The 19,306-nt window shown below is 31.8% G+C and overlaps 1 pseudogene; it reads left to right on the top strand.

The window, feature by feature from the left end:
- The first annotated feature begins 2,554 nt into the window (after positions 1-2,554).
- On the top strand, positions 2,555-11,211 carry LOC120073548 (UDP-glycosyltransferase 91A1 pseudogene; annotated as a pseudogene).
- The last annotated feature ends 8,095 nt before the right edge of the window (positions 11,212-19,306 follow it).

Raw genomic sequence — 19,306 nt, forward strand, 5'->3', positions numbered from 1 at the left:
TGCCTAAGACACTCGGAACCGGGTTTCACTTGGCTTGTGTCCGAGAAAACTTGTGACTGGTTTATGTTCATTACATTTGAGCACATTAGACTCGATATCACACTTTATCTGAACTCTGAAATCATTGCATCTTTTATTGACATCGGGGAGATAGTACATCAAGGACACATGATAGTCATGAAGATAGCATCAGAAGATAATCTTGCTGAAACAAATCATAGTATCTAGAAGCTCAACGAAAGATGAGTATTGAGCACTTACCATCACTACAGCTGAAGTCTTTTGGATTATTCGACAAATTTTAAAAGACCTTCACATTTTTGGATTTGCATCTCCTTTATTATTATGTGATAATGTTTCAGAAATTCAACTAGCACAAATCCAGCTTTCCATGGGCATACCAAGCATGTTGAAATTGATTTTCATTTCATTCGGGAGAAGGTGAGTTCAAAAAGACTTAAGTTTGCAATATGTTTCCACAGATTACTAGCTTGCTAATATGTTCATAAAGCCTCTGAATATTGCTCGATTATGCTTTCTTAAAGACAAACTTATGCCTCATTCGACATTAGTTTGAGGAGGGGTGTTAATATCAATTAATAGATTAATTTATATTTTGTTAAAGGCTTTGTTATTTTCTGTTTGGGTAGTTTAAGACTTTCGATTAGCACTTTTGACTATAAATAAGTCCTGTAAATTCCTATTTTGAGGGAAGCTCAGGGCAAGAGACAAACAATCGAGGCAAATTTAGCTCTCAGACGAGCTAGGACACGAGTATCTCGACGATGAAGCTTATCCCCCATCGTCTACTGACCGACCTTGACCCCTGTTATTTTGAGATCATATCTAGTATTCAGAGTTTGCCTCGATTTGGTACCGTTCTCGCAGCCCGCACCGAAACAGTGCTTTATCCCTAGATGTCCAGTCAACTGCTGCGCCTCAACGCATTTCGTGAAAGCTTATTACATACTTGCGTCTGAGTGTTGTATCATATGTAAGATTTTTAGAATTTTCACATTTTCATAATTTTGACCTGTTAATAAGTTTGATATATTTTTCAGTACTCTTCATATACAATGTTTTATTTGAGAGGGTACATTCAAACACCAAATTTTCTTCCAAACCTGATCCATATGGTTAAGTACAAAGTCTTGATTTTTGAGACCGTTTATACCCACTTTTAATAGTGTAGGAACCAGTTTTATGAAAATTGCACACACTATGTGATCTAAAATTTCAATGTTAAGAGGCAACCTCTTTATAATCTCAACATCTTCCTCATAAATAGCGTTTGTCAGCTAGATATATATATAGTTCCATTCACCACGATACCTCAATCCTTCACCTAGGAAATCTCCAACCTAGACCAAACTTCTCCATAAACAAAGGTGAATGGATTTTCAAAGATATGACAGAAATTAAGGAAACCCAACATTAGATTTAGTAGGTGTATAGGTATTTGATTTCCCTTATATATAATCCTTCAAGCTTCTAAAAAGGATTTATTCTCTTTCACACGTGAGGCTTAATAAATTTTGATGTCATGTTCAAAAAGAGAAGTTTGATATAAAAATAAAAGTGGCCATATTCATAATATTCATAACCTTGTGTGAAATGCTTAACATATGGTACATGTTAATCTAAGCATAACTCAATTAGTTAAGATATTGTATACCTTTAAATTCTCATTTTCATATGTGGTTGAGAGAAAAATAAACAATATCGACAGTTAATTAAAAGAAATGAGTGAGAATTTAGTCGAGAATTAAATTTGAAATATTTATTAAAATGTTGCAAACAAATTGGAGATATTTACTACTATTTTTGTTTGTAGATAAATTATATGTATTTTATTTATTTTTTTCATCATTTCTTTAAGAGCAATAGGCTGCGCCTAACTCTTGTGCTCTCAACATCTCTATAAAAAAAAAAAAAAAATTGCATTGTATGTCAAATACATTTTAAGAAATCAAAGTCATGACTTCAACTTTTTTGTAATTGCAAATGTGGCAATCACATAACAATCAGATAGCAATAATATAGAAAGATAGCAATCACATAACAATCAAATTTTTAGACAAAAGTTTTTTTTGACATGTTTGTAAAAAAACAAAATCTAAGGACACGTAATTTTCAATTTTTTTTTTAATTAAAATTACAATTGTCCCTAAAAAAGATTAGGAAAAAAAAATATTTTTTAAAAAAATAAAAATATCTCTGACATTTTATTGAACTATACCTTAAATGCATTGAGATGGATAGATATAAGGAAGCACCAAGTTGGTTTTTCAAACCCATTAAAGTTTTACATGCTCTGAAATTTCACTTTCCAGTATTAGATTAGTATGCCGTTTATATCATATGTCTTGGTTTCCAGAATCAACTAAATTACAAATCTAAACAATAGAGATGACTTTATGAAACTCTTCCTTCAATATCCGAATATTTTGTTTTGGAGTAGAGTAGACTCGTGACATGGACTCCTGTTGGTCCATACATTGCCATTTGAAATACTAAAATTTTGGATAAGAAGAACCTATACTGAATACTGATCACACACCAAGGACTAGGAGTATTCATACTAGTCGTTGTTTACAAAAAGCTTCAGCCGACGGCCAACATTCTTAACGTTTCATCCCTGGCCGACGACAAGAAACTCCATATAGTAATGTTCCCATGGCTCGCTTTTGGGCAAATGATTCCTTTTCTTGAACTCGCCAAAACTCATTGCTGAAAAGGGTCCACCGTGTCTCCTTCGTTAACATGGACAGTTCCCCCCCCCAAACTCCCTCCCCATTTATATCCTTTTCTCAACTTTGTCAAAATTCCTCTTCCTCAAGTCCACAATCTGCCCCCAAACGCAGAGGCCACCATTGATCTCCCTTATGACAAAGTTCAGTTTCTCAAGGAGGCCTTCCATACCCTCAGACAACCCCTTTTTGACTTTCTTCGAACTTCCGATGTAGATTGGATCTTATACATCTTTGCTCCCTATTGGATCGGTCAAGAGATCGGACCCAATCTCCGGATTAAGACAGCTTTTTTTAGTATTTTCATTCCCGAAACTCTAGCATTTGTTGGTCCTATGTCAGGGGACCATCGGAAGAATATCGAGGATTTCACTATTCCTCCCGACTGGATCCCCTTCCCCACCACTGTAGCATTTCGTCACTTCGAAGTTAAGAAGAATTTTTACGCTGTAACTGGTATTACCACCGTAGTTCTGATTTTGATCACTTCTCACTACGCGGTTTTTGTTAGACATATTTTAAATAATAATATATATAATTAAAATATAGACAATTTACGTGAATTAATATTTTATCACATTATTATTTTATTAAATTGGATCATATTATATAATCTAATTAATTAAAACTTAGATTCCTAATTGAGTATATACTTAATGGTAGAAGTTCATTAGATAATTAGGGTTTAATGGGAAGAGTCCTTAAGGCTATGGTCCCATTAGAGTTTTGATTGAAGAAGATTATAGTCATATTAAAGTCATCGTCATCGTGAGGCTGTGATCAATCTCTCAATGAAATTCGATAGGTTAATTATTCTTGACAATTTAGTAGAACTTAATTTTCATATTAGATTGTCGGTTTATATTTGTTTACCATTCATCTTGATTCAATTTTTTTGTTAAGATGATTAAAGAATGTAAATAATTAAAAAAAAAAAAAAAATTGTTGCACACGAACATGGTATTACCGACGATGTTAATTTTTGCCAAGATGCAAGGTTGAGCGGCGATTATATATAGGCAGAAGAATGCGACTTATGTGCAATGAATTTGGTGATTCTCTCAAAAAAGTAATCAAGTTTCAGTGGCCAAAAAAAAAAGAATTAGAGCATATGTGTTCTTCGGTTTTGTGGGTTTCAATCGGGGAAAACAAAAAAACACATGGTCTAAAAGCATTTTTTTAAGTATCATTGAATTACGTCAATGGAATCTGACAAACGAATACCGTGTCGACTGCTGTTTGGAGATTAAAATTTGCGATAGAGAAGAGAATAATTTTATGAATTTTTTGCCCACATTTCTTATTGATTTTGCCGGTGATTCTTGATCTTGATTGTTGATAATGGATTGAATTTAAATCTAGTTTTAAATTAATAAATTTATGAATTTGAATCTAAAGTTTAATTGATGATTCAAATTTAAAACTAGATTAATCATATTGTGAGTTAGGAATAAATTTGATTAATCATGTTCTGGATTCAAGTGTAAATTAATCATTTGTGAATTTAAGTTTAAATTTGATTAATCATATTGTGGATTCAAGATTAATTGATCATGTTGTGGATTAAAATTTAAACTTGATTGATATTTTGGTGAATTTAAATTTAAATTTCATTAATTTGATTGATAATGTGGTAAATTTAAATTTAAATTTGATTGAATTTTGTTGAATTAAATTCAAATTTGATTGATGATCTTTGGTGATACTCACATATATTTATGTTGTTGTAATTGTATTATGTGTATGCAATTATTGGGTGAATTTTGGTAAAGACTATATGTGTTCTTCTTCTATTCTTTTTGTACAATATTATTATTATATTATTGTGTCTTATATTTTGGATTGAATTGGTCAAAATAATATGTTACCAAAGTAGCTCTGTTTTTTAGATTAATTTAATTATGAAATATTAAGATGTGCATATTCATGAGTCGGTCCAAAGAAAAGCTATTTTTTGACAGAGTTTATTGTCACTATTTTGATTACTGCACTGAAAGTACTATTTACAGTTGGTGTTTTTGCCCAAAGGTTGAACATCAATGTTGTGCTAGGTATCTTGTTATAGGGCCCACTACATATGTGAAATTATTTTGTTATATTTTAATTGTGAGTATATGTTTTATTGTTTATTGTTTTAGTTCGTTTTACTCAAATATTTGGAAATTTGAATTCAATCCCTAAGTTGAATGGATCGAACTTCAAGATTTGGAATGAAAGCCTAGAGATACTTATCGGGTGTATGGATTTGGACCTTGCATTAAAGACCGATAAACCTACTTCTACTAAGGAATAACCGAATACGACTAATATAGAGAAGTGAGAATGGTCAAATCGCATGTGTCTGATGATCATTAAGCACTCTATCCCAGAGTCTTTTCGGGGTTCTATCACGAAAATTGAAAATGCCAATAAGTTTTTTGCTCAAATTGAGAAAAATTTTGGAGAAAAATTTTGTGAAAAATGAAAAAGGGGAAGCAAGTAGTCTTTTGACATCTTTAACTTCCATGAGGTATAAGCGCAATGGAAACACAAGGAAGTACATTATGGAAATGTCCAATCTCACAGGTAAATTAAAGACACTTGATATTGGGATAAATGAAAATTCACTCATACATTTGGTACGTATCTCTCTTCATACACAATTCACTCAGTTTAAGATAAGCTATAATACTCATAATGATAATGGAGTATTAATGAGTTTATCTCACAATGTGTGCAAAAAGAAGATGGTATTAAAAGAGAAATGACAGGAAGTGCTCATTTGGCAACTGCCTTTCGTGATAAGAAGAAAAGAAAATCTACGGATTCTATAGAAGGGACATCTCAACAGAATAAGAGCAAGAACTAGGCTACTTAAAATCCTTATTTTCTACAAAAAGGAAGATCACTTAAAGGAAGATTGTCTCAAGTACGCTAAATGACGTGTAAAGAAGGGAAACTTCTTACTTTGGTTTGTTCTGAAGTTAATTTAGCTTTTATACCTATAGATACTTGGTGGGTAGACTCTGGTGCTACTACTCGTATAAGTATATCAATGCAAGGTTGCCTGTGGAGCTGGCCAACAAATGATGCTGAAAGATTCATCTATGTGGACAATGGCAAAACGAAATTTTTTATTACGTTTAAAAACCGATTGTTATTTGGATTTGAATGAAACTTTTGTTGTACCGTCATTTAGATGGAATTTAGTTTCTATTTCTAGTTTAAACAAGTTTGGTTTTTCTTCTTCTTTTGGAAATAATAAAGTTAGTCTTTTTCGAGATTCCAAGCTTATTGGTACCGATTCTTTAACTGATCATCTATATATGCTTGATTCTTTTGCTTCATTTAACAAGATCCTATTATCTAATTCATATGATACAAAGCGTAAATTAAATGAGAATTCCGCTACGTTATGACACATGTGTTTAGGTCATATCTCTAAACAAAGAATTCAGAGACTTGTGTCAGATGGAATTCTTGATTCCCTTGATTTAAATAACTTTGACGTTTGTGTGGAATGTATTAAGGGAAAATAGATAAACATAAGAAAATTAGGTGCCAACAGATGCTCAGATATCTTAGAACTAATACATACAAACATTTGTGGTCCATTCCAAGAAGCACCTACGGCTTCTTAGAATGGACAACAATATTTTATTATGTTCATAAACGACTATTAACGATATGGATACCTATATTTAATTTATGAGAAGTCTTAATCTTTGGACGTTTTCAAGTCTTTCAAAGCTAAAGTTGAACTTCAACTTGGAAAGAAAACTAAGGCTGTCAAATTTAATCGTGATGGTGAATGCTATGGTAGATATGATGGATCAAGTGAACAACGTCCAAGATCATTTGCCAAAAATCTAGAGGAATGCGAAATCGTCCCGCAATACACTGTGTCGGGCAAATCCAGCGTGAATGGTGTGGTGGAAAGGCGAAATAGAACACTTAAGGATATGGTAAAAAGTATAATTAGTCATTCTTCTTTACTAGAATGTCTCTAGGGTGAGGCACTAAAGACTGCAACATATATCCTTAATAGGATACATGGTAAAGCAGTAGCTAAAACCCCTTATGAGTTGTGGAAAAGAAAAAATCCTGTATTAGGCATCTTCACATCTCGGATTGTCCAGCTAAGGCTAGGCCTTACAGGCCTAATGAAAGAAAATCGAACTTAAGAACTATTAGTGGCTATTTTATTGGATATCATGAGCGCTTTCGAGGTTTCAAGTTTATGATCCTACTTTTAGATCAATATTTGAGATAGAAAATGCTAGATTCCTTGAAGATGTTGAATTTAGGGGGAAAATAACATAAAGAAAATTGTCTTTGAAGAAGAATTAGTTTATTTTCCTAATGTGATTATAAATGATATTCAAGCTCCAATTCCCGACTTCACTATTGAACCAATTATAGAACAAGACAACGTTGAAGTTCCCATTGTTGAACTTGAAGTTGAAACTCAACAACTTCAAGAAGTGCAACTAAGCAGATCCACTAGACAAAGAAGAAATGCAATTCCTAAAGATTATATTGTATTTCTTCAAGAACATCAGAATGATGTTGGCATAATTGAAGATGATCCAATCAACTTCCAACAAGCTCTACAAAATTCTAACTCTCAAAAGTGGATAAATGCTATAAAAGGGAAAATAAAATCCATGAAAGAAAATGACATTTGGGAACTTGTCGAACTTCCATCAAGATTGAAACGCATAGGTTGTAAATGAATATTTAAAACTAAAAGGGATTCACACGGCAATATCGAAAGATATAAGACTCGTCTTGTTGCAAAGGATTTTACTGAAAAGGAAGGTATTAATTACAAAGGGACTTTCTATCTGCTTTCATCAAAGACACTTTTAGGGTAATCATGACACTGAAAGCTTACTTTGATTTAAAGCTACACCAAATGGATATAAAAATTGTGTTTCTCAATGGGAACATTGATAAGACGATTTATATGGTGCAACCAGAAAAGTTTGTGTCTGGTAATTCAAAGTCTATGATGTTCAAATTGAAGAAATACATCTATTGTCTCAAGCAAACCTCTTGTCAATGGTATAAAAAATTCCATGAAGTAATTAACTCCTTTGGTTTTAAGGTGAATATAGTGGAAGATTGTGTTTATCACAAGTTTAGTTGGAATAAATCTATCTTTCTGGTGTTATATGTCGATGACATACTCATAGCAAGTAATGATGCAGGTTTATTGCATGATATTAAGAGGTTTCTCAAAAAGAATATTGAGATGAAAGAACTTAGTGATGTTTCTTTTGTATTAGGAATTGAAATACTTCGAGATCGTTCTCAAGGTATTTTGAAATTTTCACAAAAGAACTACAGTGAAAAGATTTTGAGTAGATTTGGTATGAAAGATTGTGCACTAGAAGATACCCCGGTTGCTAAAGGTAATAAATTTCATTTAGGTCCATGTCCCAAAACTATACTCGAGACTAAGGAGAGTATCAGAAGGTTCCCTATGCATTGACTGTCGGAAGTCTAATGTACGCTCAAGTATGTAAGCATCCATAATTGGAGTGTTAAGTAGATATTTGAGCAACCCGAGGATGGATCATTGGCAAGCGGCCAAACGGGTCATGAGATATTTACAGAGAACAAAAGATTATATGTTCATTTATTGGAGATCAGAAGTCTGGAGTGTTGGTATTGATGTCCTAATTCTCCCGGAGTCTCATAGTTTTTAATCTGTGCACATTGTTATGAATAAAATAAGAGTTATTTTATTTTGGCATTTACTCATATCCAATAAACAAAGCTCCATAGTTATTGTATGTAAACTTAAGCATGTATATGAGATATACAAGTGGATCATGCCTTAAGCGATAACCTAAATAGGTCTGTAGTATTAGGAATAAGAAGGGATACCTGATCCTGGTGACACTATAGATACAACCCGCTTTGTAGAGGTTTGCAAGTGTTATGAATTACTAGAGATGGTAGATCCTGACCCTTCATGTGGAGACATGCGAGTGGGGGTGTTCTATACAAAGAGTTTGTATAAGATCGGACCACGAAATGACTAGTCTCTGTATATAACGCCACTGATACTGGAGACTTACATCTCACCTAAACGACCATAGGTGACATGACATCAATCCTAAGTGTTTTGGAAATCTTGCCTTTGAAAGCGATCCTTTGATTAGTATGGGTGAGAGTGGCCAGATTTCCAACTCAACATGCCTACCTTTTTGGGGACTTGTCTGATTTAGGAGCTGGGAACTCAGTTACACAACATGCCAAACGGGTTATGAGGTATTTACAAAGAACAAACGATTATGTGTTCACTTATCGAAGATCAGAAGTCTTGTAGATCATTGGGTATTTTGATTCCGATTATGCTGGATGCCAAGACACTTTGCGATCCACTTCAGGCTATATCTTCATGTTGGCTGAAGAAGTTGTATTCTGGAAAAGTGTTAAACAAATTCTTATGGCTTCTTCTACCATGATCACGGAGTTTATAACATGTTATGAGGCGTCCAATCATGGGATATGGTTGTGAAATTTTGCCACTGGGTTGCGGATAGTGGTTGACATAGAAAGGCCACTAAAATTATTTTGTGACAATAAATCGGCAGAAATGTATTCTAACAACAACAAAAGTAATACAAAGTCAAAACATGTAGATGTGAAGTTTTTGGTTGTTAAAGAAAGAGTTCAAAATGGTCAAGTTTTGATAGAATACATAGGAACAGACGCGTTGATGGCAGATCCATTGACTAAAGGTTTATCACCTAAAGTTTTTCATGAGCATGTTGCTCACATGGGTGTTAGTCACTTTTCTAATTCCATGGTTTAGTGGGAATTCTTATTGAGGATGTTCTTTGACCTTATTTTGTTTATTTTTTTTATATAGAATAAAGTTGATGATTTATGTTTTATTATCTGAACTTGTTTATCATGCATTGGTTTAGTAAATGCGATTTAGCATAAAGTTCTTAATAATGATCTCACTATGGAATTTGGACCAGTAGGAAATAGGAATGATCTAGATCACTTTGCATGTAGTTTCCATATTATCCATTCATACTTGGTTTATGTCATTGAATGTATTGGAATTGGTGATCAAGGAAGTTTTAGTTATGAGGGTAGTGACGTAAGTTGCCTTGATTCCGAGCTAATACAGGAGATAAACCAGATTGAACTAAAGGGGACTTCGATTATTGAGATAATTTGTTTATGCACGCTTAAGGTTGATGTGATTTAAGTACATTAGGTACACAAACATAGCTTAAGTGGGAGATTGTTAAACGTATTTTAAATAATAATACGTATAATTAAAGTATGGGCTATGTATGTGGATTAATATTTTAACACTTGGGTTATTGTATGAGATTGGGCCCTATTGTGTGTTCTAATTAATTAAGACCCTAGATTTATAATTGAGTATGCATTTAATAGTAGAAGTTCATTTTTAGTTAATTAGGATTTAATGGAAACCTAGTATATAAAGAGAGCTTAGGACTATGGTCCTCAGTATATCAAAACTATAAGCATTCAGTCTTTCTTGAATCCCATTTAGATAGATCTCACTAAAGGCATTGAAGTTTTTGTTGAGAAAGACAATAGTCATCTTAAGTCATCATCTATCATCAATCTCTCAAAAAAATCTGATATGTTAATTACTCTTGGCAATTTGAGGTTAATTTATTCAATATAGATTTAAAGCAATTGTGCCTATAGTTCTGAGAGCTTGCCCTGAATTTGGACATGAGTGGATTCAACTGCTTAGAGATTTATACGGTAAGACCATTTTTCCGATTGGCCAACTTCCAACGTCAGAGTACGATTCTGGGGATGAAAATCCATTATGGCAGTCGATTAAAGAATGGCTCGACAAACAGCCCAAAGCTTCTGTTGTCTACGTGGCATTTGATAGTGAGGCCAACCCTAGTCAACATGAACTGATAGAGATTGCTTTTGGGTTGGAAAAATCAGAACAGAACTGCCATTCTTTTGGGTTTTGAGGACACGGGCAGGACTGTCCGACCCAGATTTGATTGAGTTACCTGAAGGGTTTAAGGAACGAACCAAAGGACGGGGTGCTGTTTGCACCATTTGGGCGCCCCAAATGAAAATATTGGGGTATGAGTCAGTGGGTGGTTTTTTGATGCACTCTGGTTAGAGCTCTCTTGTAGAAGAATTTCAGAGTGAAAAAGCTCTGGTATTATTGCTCTTTCTAGTGGACCAAGGAATCATTGGGAGATTGTTAGAAGAGAAGAATATGGTTATTGTGTTCCAAAGAATCAATTGGATGGTTCATTTACAAGGGACTCAATGAAGGAATCATTGAAGTTGGTAATGGTGGAGGATGAAGGTAAGATTTACAGAGAGAGAATAAAAGAGATGAAGGATTTTTTGTGAAAAAAGAAAGAGACAAGAGGTTAATCGATCAGTTTCTAACTATTTGGAGACCCATAAAAATGTTGATAAGGCTCTTTACGATATTTGAATATTGGAGTGTAAGCAATCTTCATTCTTCACATTAGTTGGTTTTATGAATAATAATAGTTGAGTTCATATAAGCTACACGCCTACTTCAGTTTTCGCATTTCAAATTATGTTCGAACAATTAAGTAGTTTGGTTAAATGCAACTGTCAATATTTTAAGCATAGTGGTCTGCATTTATTTATTTATTATTATTATTAAGTCTAACTCAGTCTCGTGAATGTTTATTTATTTGGGATGTGAAAAACTTTCTTTCTTCTTTTATTTTTAAGTTATTGTTCACACGAGGTTTCCGGAGAAACGTGTTTCGTGGAGTTGAATTTTGAGTTGGTGTTGATGTTGGAGTTGATTTGATGCGATGTGGTTCGATCTCTAATATTTGATCCTCTGATTCTCTCTCAGTTGGGTGAATATGCTTGACTTGGAGAAGGAAAGCACGGAACGTTCTTGAATTAGAAGTCTTGGAAGCTTGGAGTAGAAGTCTTGGAAGAGTATTTGTGTCTTCAAAGGTCTTCTGCCTTATAGGAGTGCAGCTTCAGGAGTCTTAGAAGATTGAAATAGAAGTCTTGGAAGAGTATTTGTGTCTTCAAAGGTCTTCTACCTTATAGGAGTGCAACTTTAGGAGTCTTGGAAGCTTGAAGTAGAAGTCTTGGAAGAATATTTGTGACTTCAAAGGTCTTCTGCCTTATAGGAATGCCGCTTCAGAAGTCTTGGAAGCTTGAAGTAGAAATCTTGGAAGAGTGTGTCTTCAAAGGTCTTCTGCCTTATAGGAGTGCAGCTTCAGGAGTCTTGGAAGCTTGAAGTAGAAGTCTTGGAAGAGTATTTGTGTCTTCAAAAGTCTTCTGCCTTATAGGAGTGCAACTTCAGGAGTCTTGGAAGCTTGAAGTAGAAGTCTTGGAAGTGTATTTGTGTCTTCAAAGGTATTCTCCTTATAGGAGTGCAGCTTCAGGAGTCTTGGAAGCTTGAACTAGAAGCATGAATGCACAGTAAGACCAGGAATGCCCTATTTGATCTCTTCTCTTCCTCTTTGAAAGAGTATTTGTGTCTTCAAAGGTCTTCTGCCTTATAGGAGTGCAACTTCAGGAGTATTGAGAGTCTTCTGCTTGTTAGTGAATTCTCTCTGGGTCTTCTGAGTGTAGAAAATGCTGCCTTTACAAATGAAGAGAACTTCTCTATTTATAGAGTTCTCAAGTGGGTTTCGTGGGTTTGGTTGGTCCATGAGCCTGACCCTTGGGCCCAATTAGTTGGTTTTGGGCCTGATCTGGAATTTGGGTCCAATTCAACCTTTTTTTTATAGTTTGGACTTTAAGCCCAAATAGTAATATCAAATTAGATCAATTTAATTTTATCTGATTCATCCGCACGACGTCATCGAAACTTGTCTTCAATTCAATTCGGGACATGTGTCAACTTCTAATTGGACCCAAAGTCAATGATTTAGAAATTCGTCGTTAATTTAGCAAACGACGTGGTGACTTGTGATTGGTCTAAAATTTCTCATTCAACCATTATAATTTATTATTATTATTTTTTTTATATTGTGTGATTTGGGTGTAGACCGAGATGTATATTTTCATAATTTGCTAGAATTTTCATATTTTCATCTAAACTTGTTTGAAGTTCGATACAAAAATAATTGATGTAATATTCAACGTAACATAGTGAAAATCAACATTTTAGGAATTGAACAAAATGGTTAGCATATGTTCTCACGTATTTATCATTTTACACCTAGTTTACAATATTTGTAAGGGTAGCAATCATTGCATAGAGTTTCAAGATCATTTATTCTTTGATCAACTTTTTAGCTAGATTATGTAGAAAAGAGTTTTTGTGGAGAGGGCACTGCCCATAAAATATCACATTGGGATAGTGAGTTTGATAGGATTTATAATTTTAGTATAAGCAATTGGATATATGAGGCTTAAGGTTTAGAGAGTTTTCTATTATATTATTAATTATCGCATTTGGAGAGGGCATAATTTTTATGTCCATGGAATACCTTGCATCCTCAACTAGTGGTGGTTAGTAGGGTCATGCAATCTAATATTTTCTTTTGTTGTTCGAAGTAGTTTCTTCTTTTGAAAGAATTCGTGGTGGCTATTCTCCTTATAATTTTTTTCTTAAACTTTTTGTGTAAATTAAAAACAAGGAAATTGCCATGGATAACAAATTAACGTTGTTATTAAGTATCCATATCATCAAATTTTGAATTTTTGCAAATATAACAATATCTTGAGAAATATTTAAATAGCTAAAATCAAGTTATTGATTAAGATTAGATTTCTTATGTTTATTTTTTTTTCTTATTCGAAAATTACCATTATAATTAAAATCACATTCGTTTTCTTCTCCTACGATTTTCCTTGCACATTACAACCTTCAATGTTCTGCAACAATCAGCTCTAAAATCATGAATTGGTTTTGTTTGTTTCATGATTTTCCTTGTTCTCGATTGCTCTCATCTATTTCCTAAATTCAGGTTTAACAATTTTGTTTTCAAAATCATCCTTTTACTAGCTTCAATTTCGTCATCGGGAGACCTCTTGAAGTCGATTTCTCTGTTTTTAACGGTTTGTGTTCAATTTTTTCCTTGAATTCACTAACCGCTTGAAGATTCTTTGTAGTTCAATTCAACCTTAAGATCACTAATTGATTTGGTTTGATTCATGATTTCTCCTATGTAAAATTGTTTTCAATTTTTCTTTTTCAAAATTGATTTTGTGTTCAATTTTTTGTTTCAGTCTGTGCATCTAGAGTCTGTTCAATTGTTTCTATGAAGTTCATTCGATTTATCTGTTTCAATTAGTTTTATTCAATTTATCTATTACTGGATTATATGGTTACTTTTTACTCTTTCGTATAGTCACCAACCTTTGTAAATGACAATTGTGTTTGTTTTAGTTTGGTTGCATTAATTGACAATAAACCATATATTTGTGGCGGTGGAACACAGGGGCTTAATCTACCATCATAAGTTTATTGTCAAATTAACTTGGAAAAACTATGGACTGTTTGGATTGATTTGAGGAGTAAGTATTTTTTTTAAAAAAAAAAAAAATCATTTTTGTTTAAACGTTTTTGATAAAAAAAATTATTAGAATACATTTGAAAAGTTATTTTGAGTGGCTGTTAAATACTACAATTTCTTCTAAAATGACTTGTTTCTAAAATTAAATACTTGAAAATGTATTTCAAACACACCCTAAATTTGTCAATGTCATCATTATGATTGCTTGGGTAGATATCGCATTTTATGCGACTTATTTTTATTTTCATATTTTTTTCATTGAATTTAGAGTTTCTTTTTCTTGTTTCTCCTACTCTCTTTCCAATTTTACATTAATTAAGGAGATGGATAGAAAGAACACCGATATGCTGCTTCTTCAAGCCATGATAAACGTTGATGTCTCTCTATTTTTACTATGAGCTTTTGTTTTTCTTCTTTTCTTTCAAATTACCAAATTTTGTCTAAAGAATCAATATTGAATATGCTAAATTAATTTTATCTTGTATCATGGAATGAGAAAACTTAAGTATAGATTAAAGTCCTAATAAGATTTTGTTGTTGGTAGTTAGTCTGTAATATTCTTTTTGTTATTTATGAACTGCTTGCTTTGATTTGATTTTGATCTTATCATTTAGCTAATTGGAGAGTCATTTTTGTAACTTTTTTATAGTTTTTTTTTTAATCGCCAGCTTATTTGCACTTTTTGGAACTTTTTTATTTTCTTTGATATGTCACAATTTTAATTCTAATTATTATTATCACATATCATCAATTAGTTATTGTGAATTTTGTAATTATATATTTGAATAAATCTCAAATTCATCATAATCTCAAGTGTAAAGTCAAATAAAAAAAAATAAAATATTTACCACAAATATTTATTAAATTAAAAATGTAGCAAATTAATATTTGGTTGAAAGCGGAGTAGTGTTTTTTTATGGATTTTTGTTAAAATTCATTCCATAAATACATGAAATGCCTAAAAAAAATTAAAGTTAAGAATTAACAGTGTTATATTTGTGAATGATTCTAATTCATAAATACATGAAAATTCTCTTACAAATAAATAAATATTTTTTAAAAAAATAATAAATTTGAGAAAAGTAGTGTTCCTTTATGGGTTTTATTTTTAAAATTCATAAATACATGAAATTTCTCCCTAATTTAAAATTCTAAATTTGAAATTATTTCCATGAAATTAACAATTTTAATTTCAATCATCAATAACAATTTTTATTTTAAAATGAGATTGAGTAATGTTTGCATTTTGGAATTTATTAATTCCTTTACATGAAATTTCTCATCAAACACCAACGATGAAAACTAGAGTCATCAAAGTTTAATGATTCTTGATGCATAGGAAATTATGTTGAGAATCCAAAATAACTTTCCAATTTACTTCATGGCTCTAATGAGGCACTCGCAATTTTTAGCTTATGTTTTATTTCTAAAATATGAGTTAATAAATATGAAACATTTACAAACAAAGTAAATAACATTTTGTGGACCTTATTTTTTAATTAAATAATAAAAGATAAAATATGGTGACCGTTTTTATGAGTGTTGTAGGATGTTAACATCTTCCCTACACACAAATGACTCTCGAGCTCAAATATGAATTTACGTAAATCAATACTTTTTTAATTAGACGACATCATGAATTTACGTAAATTAATACTTTTTTAATTAGACGACATCATACCTTTAATATGATTTGTGACGACTACAAAACTTTTTATTTAAAGAGATTCATAAAAGAGGACGTCGATTGTTCTGCGTAACGTTCCAATAGCTTGAAAGTTTTCTGGTTTGATTTGATTCTATTCTCCGTGAAGTCTCTGTTTAACTTGGGGATTTTTTTTTTTTTTCTTTTCTTAGGCAAGAAATATAATTTCTTTAGGTTTTCAGTCATCTCTTATGCTACAAAATTGATTGCCTTATGGGTTTTTCACTTTTTAACTTGATGCCCAATTATTTAGTGGAGAGGGAGAGAAGAATTACTGTTAAAGCTCATACTGCAACAATGTTTCACGTGTATATTCTTGTTGGTGACGACACTATTGAACAACCTCCTTTTTTTATAAACCTTATTGAGGAGGATTTTTAAGTTAATAGAATTAGGGATGATGAGGATATTCAAGAGCAAAGAGGAAGAAATGATAGGAAAAAATAAATTGGGAATTAGAAGTACGAGAGAATTGTTTTAAGTATAAAGAATCAACTATGGTTACCAGAGAATTCAAATAATCCGACAATACGAACAACCCAAAATATAAGGATTGGGTTGGGTTAGTTTTGTTGTTGGATTGGGTTGGGTAACATTTTCTATTTGGGTTGGGCCGGGTCGGGTCGCCAGTTAGAAAATTTTTTATTGACCCAATCCAACCCGAGTTATATATATATATATATATATATATATATATATATATATATTATATATATATTATATAATATTCTTTTTGTTTAATTTATTATTTTGTATTGATTAGTTTGTGAATTTTTAATATTTTTCTTTTAAAATTATTATGATATTTTTTTTTATTTAAAATTTGTAATAAATATCATTAGATATTTGGTATTTAACCTTTGAACTTTATGAGATTTTAGTTACTAGTCATGTGTTGTAGATAAATTTACTTATTTTTAATTAAAAAGAAAAAAAGTTATAACCTGACAACCCAACCCAATCTTTTCAAGTTGGGTTGGATTAGAGACTTTATTTGGGTGTTGTCAACCCAATCAACCTGAATTTTTGAGTTAGTCCAAAAAACATCATCAACCCAACCTAATCCAACCCACATACCCTCTAATGGTTATATGACTAATAGCTTATTTTTATCTAATTTTCACGTAATGGCTCTCTGATTGATATCTTATTTCTATCTGATTGTCATGTGATTTGCATCAAATATTAAGTTTTTTGTAATTTCTATATTTGATTGTCACGTGATTGTCATGGGATTATTATCTGATTAACAACTAAATTCTATTTGATTGTCATGTCATTCATATATGATTGCTATCTGATTGTCATGTGATTTTCATTAGATATTAAGTTTTTTTCTTTATGATTTCTATTTGATTGTCATGTGGTTGGTTATGTGATTGCAATCCGATTTCTATGTGATTGTCATGTGGTTTTCATTATATATTAAGTAATTTGTTATTTCTATTTCATTGTCATATGATTGATATCTGATTATTTTCTGATTTCTATCTGACTGCTATGTAGATATTAAGTACTTTGTGAAACTTATATTTGATTATCATGTGATTGTTATTTGATTATCTACTACTTATATTGTAGATGTGAACGACATTATATTACCTTTAATTGTTAAATGTTAAGCAAGAAGACCTCGAAAGTAGAGAATTCCTTCAATTGGTGAATTGGCAAAACACATAAAGTGTAATGGTTGTTAGCATGTTGGTCATAATAGAAGAATGTATAAATTTACACTGTTTGAACAATTATATTGTGGATATCAAAGATATCTTTATTATTTGTTTTCACGTGAGTACAATAGTGTATTAGGGGATAAATTTGTCAATTTTTTTAGTATAATAATAATCTATCATCAATAAATAAACACTAATCACATATATATACTTTGTAGCTTTTTTATCCAGTTAATGCTTTTAATTTCATGGTTGGTATTATGATCTCCCCTCACAAACTTTAGTATGAATGTGATAGATGGTTAAATGATATCCAATAAGTGACTATTGCTAATAATATACCCAAAATGTTATACACAATTTTGATAAGTGATACCCAATATTAATGTGATCGGTTGCTAAGTGATATGAACAACATAAGGTATATCAGTATCATATATATATATATATAGCTTAATACACTATTGATAGAAACCTGTGTGCTAATATGAAAGTATAACACAAAGTATAAGATGATAATTATCTGACAAAATTGTTTAGTATATTATCAATAGGAAACATAGAGGCTACAATCAAAGTCTACAAATTAGGTGAAATATTTTTCAGTTACACTATCATTTTTGTTATGAAATATCCCGTTACAAAATTAAGAACATGTTTCATATGTATATCTAGCATCAATCAATATTCCAAATGTACCATCAATATATCTAAGAATTCTACATTCATTCAACAACTTATTTTGAATTTAAGCATGCATACTTCATTACATAAGCATGAAATTCCAAGTGTATCAACAATATATCATATATAAGACATTAGTGTATCAAATATCAATCAATAAATATTTGAAAGAAGACATGAGTGTTTCAATAGTATATCTAACATAAATTTGAAAGAATTGAATTCCTTAATGAAAGCGCGTAATCGCTTTGCCCCAATTTTGTTATAGAAATTAAACATACAGAACAAAGCAAAAATACCCATAGCTACATTCCTATGAACTATAGATTATTTCTCTGTCCATTAATTTTACTGTTTTCCATAAATCAAATCATTCACAAATTGTTTGTATTAGTTGGGTCAACTTACAATTTTACCCTTGTAATCCTCTAATAAACAATCTTGTTTATGGTTTGACCATAAACAAAAGCCCTTATCGGGCTAGTGAGAGGGTAGGGCCTTATTGTTCAAGTCCTGGCATCAACACTTGGAACAACCTTTCTACTAACCCTAAAGTCGGAAAAGAGTGAATTTCATCTTGTGTAACTATGTTCCCAGCTCCCCACTCAATATCATCCCCAAACTGATAGGCACATCGATTCATAAACTAAGGTTGCTCTCACCCATACAAATCAAAGAACGATCCTCATGAGTAGGAGTTCGTAACTCACTCAGGATTGAAATCAAGTTATATGGTTATCGATCGAAATATCAATCTCTTCAGTTAACGGTGTTACAAAGAGAGATTATATATTTCGTGGTATGGTCTTATACAAATTCATTGTATAGGATATACCCACTTACATGTCTCCACATGAACGATTAAGATCAAATTGTAACATTTATAACATTTGAAACACTTACAAAATGGGTCGTATCCGTAGTGTTACTAGGATAAGGAATCCAACTTTATCCATGTACATAGACCTTTTAAGTTATTACTTAAACATGATTCACTTGTATATC

Source organism: Benincasa hispida, chromosome 3 (assembly GCF_027475165.1).
Source record: "Benincasa hispida cultivar pf3 chromosome 3, pf3_genome.v1.1, whole genome shotgun sequence".
Classification (NCBI taxonomy): Eukaryota; Viridiplantae; Streptophyta; class Magnoliopsida; order Cucurbitales; family Cucurbitaceae; genus Benincasa; species Benincasa hispida.